This window comes from Rattus norvegicus, chromosome 4 (genome assembly GCF_021556685.1).
Source record: "Rattus norvegicus strain SHRSP/BbbUtx chromosome 4, alternate assembly SHRSP_T2T, whole genome shotgun sequence".
Classification (NCBI taxonomy): domain Eukaryota; kingdom Metazoa; phylum Chordata; class Mammalia; order Rodentia; family Muridae; genus Rattus; species Rattus norvegicus.
In genome coordinates this window covers 84,675,965-84,691,641 of record NC_141537.1, presented here as the reverse complement: position 1 = coordinate 84,691,641, position 15,677 = coordinate 84,675,965, and the positions used below count along the sequence as shown (strand labels likewise).

The window sequence follows — 15,677 nt, the reverse complement described above, 5'->3', positions numbered from 1 at the left end:
AAGGCATTTTATCACAATGACAAAAAGAAACTGATGCAATTCCCAAAGGCAAAGCAGATAACACACTTTTTTTTTTAAACCTAGGAGTAGTTATAAGCTATACTTTACTTAAAAATAATTATGAACTATTGGTTAAAATATATTCCTTTGCCCAAAATACAATTTATGTCTAAGAGGCTTGATGAATTATTTGTCGTAAATGTAACTAAACATATTCAACAGCAAATGCTTCATGTTGCCTGTATTCAGTGTGCACAGTAATTCTGTAAATTGCCTTAAGGGCATCCTAAAGGTCTGTTACTATGGTAACCTAAGCATGGGACTAGGATGAAGATGGGTGACTGATGAATCTTCACTAGTGCCGTTCTTTCTCATCTTTCCCTGGTTCCATTGACAGTGCTTCCCTGTGAGTCCTCCAAACATCCTCTCAGGGAAATTGCGAGGCTTTCTTGCCTGTACATAAGTGCTGCCTTCACATTAAGTCGTCCAGCTCATCCCCGTGAGATTTGCAAAGTGACAGGTCTATTTTTTCCCCCACAGCTATTTATACAGAAAGAAGCACTGAGCAGAAAAGACCCCTACGCACATTGTGCTAAACGTGTTCCTAATTTGCCTGTATTTCAGAGCCCTTCAAGTCATAGCATAGCATATTTTAGATAGGAAAAGGCCAAGTTGTGAGGGATAATTTTTAAATAGTCTGGTTACTCTTTATTTGTGAGCATCCCTTAAACTTGTTAATATTTCGAAATACACCGGATCAATATGCTTGTCTGTTTATAACTCTTATGCTCCCCAAATAACACACACACACACACACACACACACACACACACACACAAACTCACACTAAATATATGCAACCAGACAGTCTCCATCTGCAGGCTTCCCATCTGGGGATTCAAATCAACAAGGGCAGAATATTCTGTTTGGTATTTTTAATAGCACACATTTCTCTAATATTGTGTGTTTTCTTTTAAACTCCTAAATATATTCATAGTGTTCTAATGGTGGTTTAAAGGTACTGTATGTGCTAACCTCATGACTTCCCTCGGTTTCAGGCAGTTTTGGCTGGCTGGCATGCTTTCTCCGTGTCTTGTAATTGAGATGTTAGACTCACTTGGGCTTGAACTTCAGCTGGAGGTGCAGGGCTTCACTCAGCTCTGCAGTTCGTTATTCCTTTGTCTAAGTCCCACTGCAGGAAGATGGTAAAAATGTTCTCCTGTCTTGGAATGAAGAGATTCAGAGCATTAGATTTATACTCAGGGCCCAGAACCATTCCCTTTTTATTTCTTCGAATGGGGGGAAAAGTCATGTTTTTCTTTCTTTCTTTTTCCTTATAATTATATATTTATTTTATGTATGCAAGTACACTGCCACTGTCCTCAGACACACCAGAAGAGGCCATCAGATCCTGTTACAGAGGGTTGTGAGCCACCATGTGGTTGCTGGGAATTGAACTCAGGACCTCTGGAAGAGCAGTCAGTGCTCTTAACCACCAAGCCATCTCTCCAGCCCCCCTTTATAATTTTAATTTTTATTTAGTTTTTTTTTACTTTTTTCCAATATATGAGCATGCAGTTGCTCAGTGCCATTTTGATTCTTCCCACTGAGTTACTTTGCTGTTGTTAAAAATAAAAAAAATCAATTGTGTATGCCGTGCAAGTCTGTTTGGGCTAATCATTCCTTCTATCTTATGTTGACACTACATTCTCTTGGTTGGTGTAGCTTTATAGTGAGTCTTAAAATAAGGGGGCTTAAGCCTTCCAACATTTGTTTCTTTCTAAACTGCTTTGGGTGTTCGTCCCAATAAATTTTAGAATCTGCTTGCCAGTTTCTATTTTTAAAATCTATACTGGTATTAAGTTTACTATATAGATTATTTTGGAAAAAAATTCCATCAAGTTAGGTTTCCTAATTTATGAAAATATTATTTCATTTATTTGTTACCTTCAGATTTTTACCAGATTTTTATAATGGGGAAGATAAGTGATACGCAGGAACAGTTATGATGTTGTTAGGGCTGTATATTTTACAGGTTCCCAAGTAATTTTATTTTCATCCTAGTGTTTATCAATAAAAACAGAAGTACACCTATAGCATTTTCTCTGGGGGTATGAGCATCACTTGTGACAATATACGAAGGCTAGAGTCACCAGTGTACCCCTGCTTCTCCTTTTTGGTTCTGGAAAAGAAAACAAATCTGTGCCTACCTCTGTGGAACAAAGCAGCTCCCTGTTATTTCCTAGCTCTGAGCATGCCGGATAGACTATAATTGACCATGCAACAATTGTATGTCATTTAAGAGAATGTTTTCCTTGTAGGCTAGCTCACAGAAGCCTTGTAATTTACACACGGCTAGACTCCACACGGCTGATAGAGGCCAATGATTAAAGTCCTAACTGATAGTTGTAGAAAAATGTATCTGTTGAACTGTGCTGTTCCCTTATTTCTATGTGTGCCTCGAATGGTAGCACAGTCTGTCCTGTATAAAGCCAAGAACAAAAATGTCTTATTGATGCTTAGTAATGCTACAACACACGGAATAAGCTTCTCTATTCAGACCTGCCCCGGAGGGGAAAACAAAGACTTTAAAACAGCAGCTGTCAAAATTCACTGCACAAGGGAAACCTGAAAATCTGACAGAATGCAAGTTCCCTGGCCCCAGCTCTGGGGACTTCAGACATGATGGGCGGGGCCCCAGGTTAAGCTCCTTAGGAGTTTCTAAAGTCATTAGCCACATGCATTAGGCTACAAAGTCCACTGTTTGCAGTAAATAAACAAATAAACAGAACACCTTTTTGGTCGAAGTCTGAGAACCAATGGTCTCTTCTGTAGAATCTGTTGATGGCTCCTGACACATTCCCTCATCCTTCTCCCACTGTCTGTTCACTCACCTGACAAACTACAAGTGCACACAGATTTAAGAGACAGGATAAAAAAGGCTCCTTCCCTTGCAACCAGTCACCCAGCTCTCCTCCCTTGCGGAATCTCCCGTACTATTTCTTATGGATCTTTCCAAAAGTAGTCTAAGCATTTGCAAAGAGAAGTACATATTTTTTTCTACACACACACACACACACACACACACACACAAAGTTCTGCACCTAATTTATCCCCACTTTAGCCTTTTACTTGGTGTAAGTGGGAAGTCTTGTATCAGTACACAATGATCTCATCTTTAAAATATGCTGGAAGGCATTCCATGATATTTATAGGCTGAATTTTATTCAATCTTTTAGTTTAGTTTTTGAGACAAGATGTTACTATGTAGCCTTGGCTAACCAACAACTGGCCCTGCTACCTCAGCCTCCCCGATGGTGGGATTACAGGAGTCTACCAGCACACCGAGGTTTAGTTCTAGCTGTTGCTGGCACAAATACTACAGCCTCCACGGAAGCCTGCTCATTTCACACCCGTATCCTTCCCTCTGTAAAAAATTCCAAAAGTGGAATCAGGTGAAAATCTACATATGTTCTTATCCTGAGAGATATTGCCAACCTCTCCCCATAGAGGCTATAAAACTTTGATTTGTGTTCATCTGCCAGCCTTCCCGGTAGCCTCTGTCTTAGAGTTTCACATGGCCTTTTCTTATCAATCTATACAAGGTGGATCGGGTCTCAGCCCCTGAAGCACTGTGTCAATAACCTTGAGGTGGGTGTCTCCCAGTCAAAAGTTTATTAACCCTAGTGTGCCTTTGTTACTTGCTGTGTGATCTTGGTCCACAAAGAGTGAGTATGCTGCATTGTCTGGTTTATGAACACGATCCCAATCAGTTAACATCAGGGAACGACTTTAACACATGAGTCAACCAAATGAAGAATGCGCATCTCTGCAGGGAATTCTTGCCTAGGCGCCAAGGCTCAGACTAGCAACCGGGGTGAGTAAAATGTTGCCAGGAGAAAGCTGGGACTGGTTCCTAAAAGCTCTGGTTCTTCCCTTTGAGAGAGTTGCAACCAAGAAATAAAAATCTAGGAAGAAGGGAACCACTTTCTGTTGAGTCCCGCCCCCTCTGCTGTTCTTGGGGGCTCCCGGTGCCCTCCCCTCCCAGGCGGGGCGGGCTCTGAGGCCTCAGCTGTCAAACACAGCGGAGTCCTGGGGCCCAGAGCACAGGGAGGAGGAGGGTGGGTCTGCGGTCGCGTGACCAAACCAGCTGTTAGCAGGGGGCTGGAGAGCCTGGAGTCTGGGGAGCTGGAGCGCCAGCGGTCTTCTGCGCTACTGATGCGGAGGCTGTAACCTAGCTGCCGCAGCGCCCCCAACTCCGCAATCGCAGCATCAGCACCGCTGGACCCGGCTGGAGCCGGCTGCTTGGCAGGTGAGGCCTCAGGCTACGCGGGGAGCGCCCGGGCTCAGGCAGCTGCTCTTCCGTTGGGCAGTCACCACATTTCCCATTGCAACTCTAATGCCTCGTTGCCTCCCTTCCCGAGTGTGGACCGGGGAAGGGGAGATCAGAGGTTAGGTGGCCTCGGTCGCGCCCGATTCAAGATCAGGGCCAGAACCTGCTCCTGCTCTCCACCCCGCACCCTTCCCGCACCTCCCTTTCAGTCTTACAACCCGGTGCTGCTTTTCTTGGGCGCCAACTTGCAACGCCCCGGGAAGTGTCTCTGAGCTTTCCTGGGCCCCTGAGCTTCACCCGGCGGCTCTGGTGGTTCCGGGCTCGCCTTACCTCTCTCTGAGAGAGCCTGGCTTCTTCCCGAGTACTGCGCCCGCAGCGCCTGACCAGGCCGCTGCCCTTGGCCGCCGGGCGGAGTCCCTGGATCTGTGGTCATCTCTAAGGGCCAGTGAGCTGGGACCAGGCATTGCTTCGCTCCAGGCCTCACCCCTGCACATTGGAATGAGGGTGGGGTCATGGCAGGTGTCTGGACCCTTGCTATCGGTGCACCTCAGTTTACCTCTATTTCCTCATTTGTTTGTTTGGTTTTTTTTTTTTTTTGTTTTGTTTTTATTTTTTCTGTCCGGGCATAATTATTTAGCAACCACAGTGAGGTCTGCAGGACGAAAGGGACGCTTGAATTTTAGAAAATCGGTTAGAATTTAGGAATAAAAACGTAATTACACCTATTTACATTTAAGGCAACTTATTTTCTGTCTCCCAAGCTGACCTGGTAGGGTTCTGTTAAATCGAAGTGTATTTCTGTGTAATTGTAGGTTGTTAAGTGCTTCTTCCTGGTGTGTGTGTGTGTGTGTGTGTGTGTGTGTGTGTGTGTGTGTGTGTGTTTACTGTGCTTCACGCCTGCCTAAATCCTCATCACTTGCTAAGGAAACCTATGCTAATTCAAAATGGCAGCATGAAAAATCAGGCCAGGCGGAACCCTAGCAGACCACAGCCAAGCACAGCTGCCCCCAGACTTGAGCTGCGGAGAGAAACAGCAGGAGGTAAGGCTCTTCTGTGTATAGGTCGGGAGTGTACGAGGAGCTGGTTAAATCTGAGCGAAGCTGCAGAGCTGGGGGAGCAAGAGGGAAGTTTGGGGAGCTACAGCTGTTTTCCCTAACTTGTCGAAAGCTGGTATAAAGCCTAAGTCTAATTTGGTGATTTTCATTAGACCCATTTAAAGTCAACTGTGCACAGCTCACATACTTTATATCTACAAGTGGCTTTATAAAGGATGGGTGTACAGTGTAAACACCCGCCGGGAACAGTGCACACAACAAATCCATACAGGCAATGGCTTTGGAAGAGCTGACTTAGCACCGCAGCACCCAGGCACTAGGATTGCAAATTCTTGAAAGGTGACTCATTTCAGGATTTTTTTTTTTCTCATAAGGCAGCTTTTCTTTCGCTTTTCACTGCAGGGCTGCCAGCCATCTTGTCTTTTAGGAAGGAGGACGCGAGTGAGGAGGCAGGTGCCCTGGGGATAATGGAAAGAGAGGAAGCTTTCTCTGAGGGCTAGGCTAGCAGAGCTGCAAGTAACTGAGCAAGCTTGCCACAGACAGCAGCGAGGTTAAACTGCAGGGAAGATGGACAACTAAGGTCACGCCTATGGCTGAGGCTGACAAAGAGTTTCCTGTTCAGATCTCCATACGCCACCTTTCCATGTCTGAAGGGGAGAGCAGGTTGGCCCTGAATATCTGAGCAAAGGGAAGCAAACTCAGGTGGATTTAAAAACTCAGGTGTTTAAGGGACTACACCTCCCCCTCCCCACAGGCCCATTTAACTGACTGCATGAAGGTGTCCACCTTAGGCTCAGCTCACTTTTTCTGGTGCTGAAACCGCATCTCTATGTAAGGACCACAACTTTAATTATAACCACATCTTTGAAAATCTGGTAGCTTGTCTTGTATTGGTGGACAACTCTTAGCTGAATTTATCTTGCCAAGAAACAGAAGTGGGCACGGCATCTACTTTTACATAAAAATAATCGACAAGCCTGGGTTGAAGTAACTCCAGAGCTGGTCAGAAGCTGAGTTTTCACACAACTTGAATTTTAGTTGTGAATCGGTGACCCCAGGTCCGGGAGAGCAGAGCCGGGACCTCTGTATGGGTTAGTGTTCTGTAGGGTGATGAGGGGATGGAAAATCTGCCGTTCTGCTTTTCCAGCCAATTGCCACAGAGAAGAGGGTAGCAGGAGATGGGGAATGGGGTAGACAGGAGCCAGGTATAGAGAGGGATGCCATAGCGAAGGCAGATACAGCCGTGACATGTGCCATCTAAAACTGCTATTTACATTAGAACATGAATGTGAGGACATGTTGAAGAAACCGAAAATAAGTTTTAAAAATGAGCAACCCTAGTCCAGGTCTGGTTTTAATCTCAGCATTCAGGAGGCTAAAGCCTTGGATTTCCATGAGTCTGAGGCCAGCCTGGTCTATACAGCTATGGCTGTCCTGGAGCTTGCTGTGATTGGCAAGAGGTTCTTGATACTGCTAGTGACACTGGGTATAAAGAGACAGGAGGAGGAGGGGAAGGAAGAAGGGAGGGGGAGGGAGGGGGGAGGGGGAGGAGGGGGAGGGGGAGGATGGGAACTAAACTGGAGTGAGTGGTTGATGACACTGGATGAGAGCGGACTATTTTGTGGGCATGATCTCAGAGGACTGTTGGTTGCAATCTGCCATTTTGCCACTTCCCTGTACCTGGTGTCTTCTTGGTTCTTTGCTGTTCTTGTCTCTCATGTTTTACCAGAGGATGATGGTACAATAAACAAGCTTAGAGATTTAAGGCCACAAGCACAACACTGAACACACGGCCTACTTTTTCCTTTAGTCTAGTGAACTGGAGAGTAGTGGGACCTGATGAAAGTATATTCAAGAGAATACAGTCATTTACATTGGAGTATAGATTGACGGGGGTATCCAAGGTGGGATTTATAGCTTTAAATTACAATGAAGTAAATTACACTTGACAAAACTATTCAGTTACTTTCCTCATTCCCTGTCAAGACTGAATATTTTCAAATTTTAAAAACTTTGTAACCTTTTATGAGAAAATGATACTTTTAGTTACAGTTCTTCAGTTGTGGGTACAATTGCATGTTTTGAGTACATATTTTGACTTTTTACATTTGCTGCTCTAGTATTTCTAGAGTTTGAATATTGCTTTTTAGAAGTGGATTTTTCTTATTGATTGATAAAAATTCTTTATACATTAGGAAAGTTAACTTTTTTGATGAACATTACAAATGTGTGTCCCAATATTATATGTTTTAAATTTTGAGTTTTGTTATAAATAAGTCAGTAATATTTTCCCATTTCCTATTGATTTTACTTATTTATTTTTGCTGATGTCGTGTGATGGTTAGATTTAATAATCAACTTGACATAACTTAGAATCAACTGGGAAGAAAGTCTCAATGAAAGATTGTTTGGATTAGGTTTTCCTGTGTACAATTCTGTGGAAGACTGTCTTGATACTTTGATTGATGTTGGAAGATACAGTCCATTGTGGGTGGCACCATTCCCTAGGTTGGGGTTCTGAAGTATGTAAGAATGAAAATATTAAGTTGAGCACTAGGCATACATGCAGTCTATGTGTAACTACCTGTTTCAAGTTTCTACCTTCCCTTTCCCAATGTGATTAACTGTAACCTAGAATCGTTGGTAGAATATAAACCCTTTCTCCTTAAAGTTGTTTTTGTCAGCGTATTTTTGTCACAGTAATTGAGATGAAACTAAAACACTTAGTAGGCTTTTTGTCCTCTATATTACTTTTAAGATGCGTCCAGATGTTTTGTAATTTTATGATGTTATAAAACAGCTAACAGCCTGAATTTTAGTAGCTTATTTTAGATAGAAGCAAGTTGGGGGCCTGGGCATACTTTTCGTTGTCTTCGTAGCCCACAGTCACTGATATCAGATCATCTAAAACATCCTTTTCCTCAGTTTCAAACAGACTTCCTCACCATGTATGGCCTCATTTCAGGACCCTCCATTCTGTTCTTTTTTGTGTAATGTCAAACCATCTTAATACCAGTTATAATTTTGTAATATAGTTTAATATCACTTAGGACTAGACCCACATCATTAGTTTTCACTTCTGAGCCTTCTCTGTCAGCCCCCTTTCTTTTGTACATTTTGGAGATGTGCCGGGAACTGAAACAGAGCTCTGAGCACGGACTCCACCACTGAGCTCCCAAGCCCTCAAAGCCCTCAAGATCATTTGAACACACATTCTCCAAAAGCCCCATCCATATGTTGATTGCTGCCATATTGAATCCACAGATTCATTTAGGGAGGATTAATAGCTCTGAGTAACACTGGGAGTTTCGGAACATACCCTGCCCTTGAGAATTTCTCTACTGTCCACATTAAATCTTACAATTTTATTCACCTCTCACCAGTCACAGCCTAGCACTTCAGCCTCTCCCCAGTCCGAGGCACATCCCTTTATCATTCTGTACACCACACCCCCAGATCTGTTCTCCATCTGAGCCTTGTATGAAGCTTTGCTCTCGGAGGCTCTTAGGCATGCTTTTGCAGTTCCTGTTGGTGCCATCACCAACATGCTCCCATTTCTTGTGTAGCAGGTGAGATTCCTGAGGTCCAAGAAGGTAAAAAGGCACAGGTGTGTGTTAATTTATCTGCCTGCCTCTGTTCCCCTGCATCACTCCACAACATCACTCAGGCCGTTAGATAGTTAGGTCTTCTGGTCAGGATGACAAGATGATAGCCGAGGCCCTGGGAAAACCTGGGAGAAGGAGGTTGAGGTGACTCCTCCGGTCTTACTGATTGTGTGCTTGACCTGAATCTCCCTGTACCTATCCTCCCTATGGTGATGGAGACACTGTGAAAGCTCCTCAGGGATTTGGTCATTGTTGAAATCAGGTTACTCCCTTCCTCTCTGGTCACACACAGCACACCCCTTCTCGGGAAGACAAAGACCTTGAGAAGACCTCAGCTTCGTAATCAGATTTTAAGGAATCAAAGTGCCGATAAAGGAAAATGACCTCACTATAAAAAAAGTTCAGACTGCATAACCAGATAAATAAAGTGAAATGTAAGGTGTCTATTTCTGTTACACTCTGAGCTAATCCTTCCAGGTCCCTCTGTCTGTCTGTCTGTCTGTCTGTCTGTCTGTCTGTCTGTCTGTCGATATACCTGCTATTAATTGGAAAAAAATTGCTAATGATAAAACCCAATGAAAAGCTCCAGCACTAATGGATGATTGCAAGATGTTTTAAATTTCATTTTGCTCATTGTAAAATAATCTCATTTCACACCAGCAAGATTTGTGTTTGTACAATAATTATAATTTTATTTCTTCTGTAGAAAGTGGACATTTAAGCCATTTGCTTTACAGCGAAAGGTAAATTATAAGCTTCCACTTTAATAACGACAGGGAGGATTCTTTTAAAGAATAATCCCAGTTTACAGAGTTACAGGTACGTCTCAAATCATGGTAATGGCAAAGATTAGAATAGACAGCGCATTGTTTAGATGGAGAGGAAGACAGATGGTAGGATAGGAAGGTCATGATTCAAAGCAACCTGCCAAATTAGTGGACACAGTGACAGCAGTGTTGGAAATGGGACCAGAAGGGGATGAAAGGGCCCTGGAGGTGGCTCTCATCGTTGCTCAGAGTGTGTCCTGTGGAGCATGCTCTTGGCGGTGACCACAGGCCTCTGCTCTCTCAAACACACTGGACTCTGTTCTTAAGGCGATCCTTTTCTTGATTGATTTATTTTTTCTTTTTCTTTTTCTTTTTCTTTTTCTTTTTCTTCTTCTTCTTCTTCTTCTTCTTCTTCTTCTTCTTCTTCTTCTTCTTCTTCTTCTTCTTCCTCTTCCTCTTCCTCCTCCTTCTCTTCCTCCTCCTTTTCTTCTACTTCTTCTTCTTTTTCTTCTTCTTCTTCTTCTTCTTCTTCTTCTTCTTCTTCTTCTTCTTCTTCTTCTTCTTCTTCTTCTTCTTCTTCTTCTTCTTCTTCTTCTTCTTTTTTTTCGGAGGTGAGTTCCAAACCCAGGGCCTTGCACTTGCTAGACAAGTGCTCTACCACTGAGCTAAATCCCCAACCCCTTCTTGATGAACTTTTATTCCAAACGATCCACATATAGCTATACAAGGTTGCCGTCATACCCATATTACATGTGAAGAACGTAATATATGCACGCACAGATTCCAGACTGTGGGTCTGTCTGGCTTTCTGAAACAGCCTTAATGTAGCTATAACAGTAATTATCCTGACACTGTATCCCTCACCGGTGTCATTGACATCTTGTATTCTTTCCCTCCCTCCTTCTCTCCCTCCTCATCCCCTTTGAAAGATGGAAAATTACTTTCCAATCTGCCATGTATAGGAACACCTTCCTTATAATGACCTTGATTTGACTACATTCATCTTATCTCCCTGGCCTGGGTCCTATTAGATTGTTTGTCCACTCCTTCCTGGATTAAATTTTAAAAAAGGTTGTATTGAGTTTATTTCTCTTCTTCCCTTCATTTCAGAAGCCTTTTAAAAAGTCATCATCTATTTTTGTTTTGTGCATATGCATTTATTTGGTTATGTGTATGACTTTTGTGTATGTTTTGTCTACGTGTATGTCTGTGCACAGAGTGCATGCAGTACCATCAGAGACCGGAGAAGGCATCAGATTCCATGGAGCTGGAATTACACACATTTGTGAGCCCCTGTGTGAGTGCTGGAAGCTCACCAGTTGCCATCAGAGTCCCTGCCCCATCACAGGGCCACATATTAGCTGCATTTGATGACAAATTATTTAGTTGCAACTGTTCCATTTAAAACTTTTGTTGTTGCATATTTTTCGTAGTCATGTGGGAAAAATGCTTGAGGAAATATAGAGTGTTGCCTGTAGCCCCGTGGACTGTGGACCACCTCACACCACCCTGCCCAATTCCTTTACACTTCAGCATCTTCTTAGATAACAATGATTTAAATGCCATATTCACAGTGGTGTGAACTCTTCATTTTAGTAACTTTTCCCCACATGTATTTCTTCACTTTTGCTGGTAGACAATTTTCACATCATAAAAGTTACTTGATTCTTATGCAAGTGACTGTATTTGAGGAAAAATAAGGACCCGAATAACATATGCTTTTTGAATCATTGTGTGTGAATTGCATGTTGTGTGTTTGTATGTATGAACTATATGCATGTAATATATATGATACATGATACTTTTCCTATAGTGTATGAGCATTTCAAGCCAAACTAAAGTCCTTCCTGTCTCAACATTCCTTCTTTAAGAAGTTGTCTGAGACACTGTGGAATTGTAACTTTAGGAGACCATCTTTCTAGTAGATCAGCCCAGTGTAACCTCTCATCTTTTAAGAATTCTAACCATGCACTTTGCTTTTATATTCTTATGTTTTGAACCTATGAGACAGGGTCTCATCACTGCCACCTCCAACCTGTGATCTTCCCGTCTCAGCCTCCCGAGTGCTGGGATTGCAGGCACGCACCACCGGCCAGGCTTACTTTTGAACGGTTGCTTATTATAGGAAAATTCAACCATCTGAGAAAGGAAAGGGTGCAGTAGAACAGACCTCAAGTTCCTGCCCATCACGTAGCTCAGCTTTTATCTTGAACACTCCTTTTTCCTCTGAGCCCTTCCTCTTCATCCTGAATTATTTCCTTGTAGTATTTTATATAGTATGCATTTTTATAAGACACATGTTTTTTAGGTGAGGGTTTTCTTTTTATCTTCTTTCTCTTCCTTCTCAGAGTCTTGCCATATTGCCCAGCATGATCTCAAACTTTTAAATGATTCGCTCAGCTCAACCTTTCTAGTAACTGGGGCTACTGGTGTTGGCTATTACACCTACATAAGCCATAGGCTTCTAAAAGCCATTTGTTTTTAAGTGAAAGCCATCACAGCATCATGATTCTATATAGGACATTAAGAACCATCCCCTGATATAGTAAATATCTACTCATTGTCCATGTTAGCCCAGTTGCCTTAGAAGGCTTTCTTATGATTTAATTAAGTTAGGATTCAAGTAAGTGGTTCATTGTAATTGCTAGGTGTGTATCGTGTGTGTGTGTGTGTGTGTGTGTGTGTGTGTGTGTGTGTGTGCGTTCCATGAGTAAATAGCATGCACTTTGGAATAGGAGTCTATCTGAAGATCAGGGTACCATCCACTGGTAGGATTAGTACCATCAGCAAGGAAGAGTAGGAGACAGGAAGTAAGCGTCTATTGAGTGCCCCCTGTATGCAACCACAGTGCTAGTTATTTTCTATGACGTCTCTCACAAACCTGTGTGCTATGCTATGTATAGGGATTGTTTCCGCTTCCAAATGACACTGTTGAGAATTAGTTGGTGGAGCCAGGATAGGGAACAGGATCTGTGTGTTTCTACAGCATGTCTGTCTCATGTCCTGGTGGACACAGGCATTCAGGGCTGGGCAGACCTTGGAAAAGAATACAGTTGCACACATCTCATCCTCCTGATCTTCTGACAGGCCCAGACTGGGGATGGAGGGATGGAGGGATGGAGGAGGAGCTTGCAGTCTGCCTCTCCCACCCAGTTCCAGTCTTAGAGCCATACAGAAAGTGAATAGGTCTTGCCAGACCTTCGAGTTGTCAGAAGAGGCCAAACATCTGAATGTCTGTCTTAAAATGTTAGCTATAAATTCAAGATTCTAAAGGGCAATCAATATCCAGCCCAAACCAACGAGTCTGCAGGCCTATATTATCCTTCTGGGAAGCATGATAGCTGAAGACTGGCTCAAAAGACCTAGTAGTTAACTGTTGGGGGCAGATGTTCCCAGAGGCGCTGTTTAAGCTCTGGCAAGTCTCCTCTAGCTCTTACTAAGTTGGGAAGAGTTCACGACCTCTAATTATCTCCTAGAGGGCCGGGCTGAGATTAAGGTGAGTTGGCTCATAGCCTGCTACTGTTACACTGTGTAGTTCATGTCCAGAATATTCACCCACCCCCCTATTAAATGAAGACTTGGTTCTCAGCCTGTGGCGCTACTGAGAGATGATGGCATTTTTAAGGGTGGGCCTAGAGGGGAGTCATGGGTCACTGGGGATATGTGTCCTTCACGCAACAACCCCTTCCTCTCTTTCTTTGGGTTTCAATCAGGAGTAGGCAGCACTGCCTGCCATAGCCTCATCGTGGGCCCAGAAGCTGTGGGGTTTGCAGACCATGAACCAGAGCCTCCCGAGCTGGTTGATGGTGAGCAAGAGTAGCCCCTCTATTGTTGCAGAGTTGGAGAGCTAACACACTTAGTTATCACCTTCTACGGCTTCAATCAAAGCCATGGCTACTAGGATCAGGTACCCCCCTGACTGGAGTTTTATGCTCTAGTCTCCCAAACTCCAAAGGAATGTGTAAACGCTATCTTAGGCTGAGCTCACTGAGTCTGAGATAGCTCACACTTCAATTTTTAGGGAACTCTTTTCCCAGGCTTCTTCATCATCCCTTCTTTTTTTGGTAGCAAAGCTACGACAGAAGACTCAATTTATAAATGAGTGTCATTTGTCCCATTTCCAATTCAGCAGGAATGTCAATAATTTTAAAGGCGAATTTGTCAATCAATAAAAATCACTCCTTCGTTTCCCTGGAAAGTACTGTTTCCTGGGCTTTGAAGTTCAAGTTTCTCAGAGAGTGGAGAGGAGGGAAGACCTGTTGGTCACTGGCTCTCATTCTTTGTATAAGGAAGGACAGTTTGAACGATTATATTCACAACAGCTAACGAGCTATCGTTCACACACGCAGTCATTTCCTTCCTCTCCAGTAACTCGAGGCTCTCTGGCTATTGGCTGAGGTGGCTGATGAGGGTCGCTCTAGCTTGGTGGAGAGAAAGGGCCAAGGCAGTTTGGCAACCACACAAAGAACCCCTGCCCAGGCTCAGGGCATTCATGTTTTCAGTAACTCCTCCCGGAGCTTGAGAACAAAGCCCTTTTCTCCCATGCAGCTTCCTCCCTCCTTGTCTAGACATTCTGCCACGGTTTCCTAGTTACAGGAGCACAGACTCCAGCCCCCATGCCTGCAGAGCAGCCTCTTGCCACCAGGCACAGGGTGAGTGCTGGTGGAAGCAGCAGTCCTGAAGGAGCACCAGGAGAGTTATCCTAGAGGAAGTCATGAGTCCTGAGGAGGTCCCTGGGGTTAGGGGCTGGGCCCAGGGCTTCTTTGCTTAGCCATGGCAGCAGATCTGGAGCGGTACTGGGAATGGAAGAGTTCTATATGCACAGATTTAGCTTTAAATTAGTAACTGTGATAAAACATACACGCAGTGACCATTGCGGTCATTCCCTATTGTATAGAGGGGTAGTGTTAAGTACATCCACTCTGCTGGATGACCAGTATCCAGGACTTCCATCTTGTCAATGCAAGCTCTCTTGTTTCCTCCTTTGCTCAAACCCTGCCATCCCTGTTCTATTTTCTGTTTCTAGGTGTCTGGCTGTTCTAGTTCCTGTGTGGAACAGAAGTCACATAGTACAGATGGGACACACCGCATCTGCTGTTGTGGTTTGAATGTGGACTATTCCACAGCTACTAGTGTGTTTGAATGTTTGGTCCCTAAAGAGGACAGGCCTGAAGGTGGGGCATAGTTGGAGGAAGTAGGTCCCCGGAAGCAAACTGTACTTACTGTCTACTCTGTTTCCTGACTGAGAACCCAGTGTGACCAGCTGTGTGACCAGCTGCCTCATGTTCCTGTCAGCACGTCTTTCCCTTCATGATGGATTATGACCCGAAATAAATCCTTTCCCCCTTAAGTTGCCTCTTGTCAAGTTTAAGTCACACAATGAGAAAAGCAACCATTACATTTAAGCTTGCAACTTTTCATGTCTCTAAGAATAGAGAATTTCACGTCTGGCTTAACATGATGGGCCAATCAAGACAGCACATCAAACATGTATAAAATTACCGTCCCAGGCTGTGTGTATAGAAAATGTCACACATTTTGCAATTTAAGTGTGGGTCCTTCCCCAAAGTATTTTGTCATGTGTGGATGACCAGCAGCATGAAAATAATCCGAAGTCTGAAACACTGGGCAAAGGGATATGTGTATTTGTGTGTTTTTTTTTTTTTTTCTGACTAGTGTATTCATTACCACACCATTGGCTGCTGAATCTTAAATTAATTTAAAAATGGAGTCCCTTGGTTTCACTAAACACATTTCAAGCACTCGTTAGCCACACTTGGCTAGCCACTACTCGCGGCCCAGACAGAGGCTTCCAACTGTTCAGAAAGCACTAAGCAGACAGAAAGCTGCTGGCTTACTGGTGGGGGGTGAGAGAAGACATCCTGGATATTTTTTCATACTGTGCGGGCTAAGAAAT

At 43.6% G+C, this 15,677-nt stretch overlaps 1 protein-coding gene and 1 long non-coding RNA gene across 8 annotated transcripts in view; one reads left to right on the top strand and one right to left on the bottom strand.

Annotated features, from left to right (window-relative positions):
- The window catches only part of LOC102553885 (uncharacterized), a 9,183-nt gene extending 4,403 nt beyond the window's left edge, over nucleotides 1–4,780 (bottom strand). For 2 of the 4 annotated variants that reach the window (XR_015686613.1, XR_015686612.1), the window contains exons 1-2: nucleotides 4,664–4,780; nucleotides 1,118–1,223 (exon numbers count right to left, since the gene is read on the bottom strand). This is a non-coding gene — a long non-coding RNA (uncharacterized LOC102553885). Of the gene's footprint in view, nucleotides 1–920; nucleotides 1,224–4,663 lie in introns of those variants that run through there. The other 2 variants (XR_015686611.1, XR_015686610.1) reach the window with 2 other exon arrangements.
- Nucleotides 3,686–15,677, top strand: part of Scrn1 (secernin 1) — a 63,380-nt gene continuing 51,388 nt past the window's right edge. The window contains exons 1-2 of one of the 4 annotated variants that reach the window (XM_087659029.1): nucleotides 4,144–4,312; nucleotides 5,285–5,373. The gene's annotated coding sequence lies outside the window, so the exon portion shown is untranslated. 4 annotated transcript variants of the gene reach the window in all.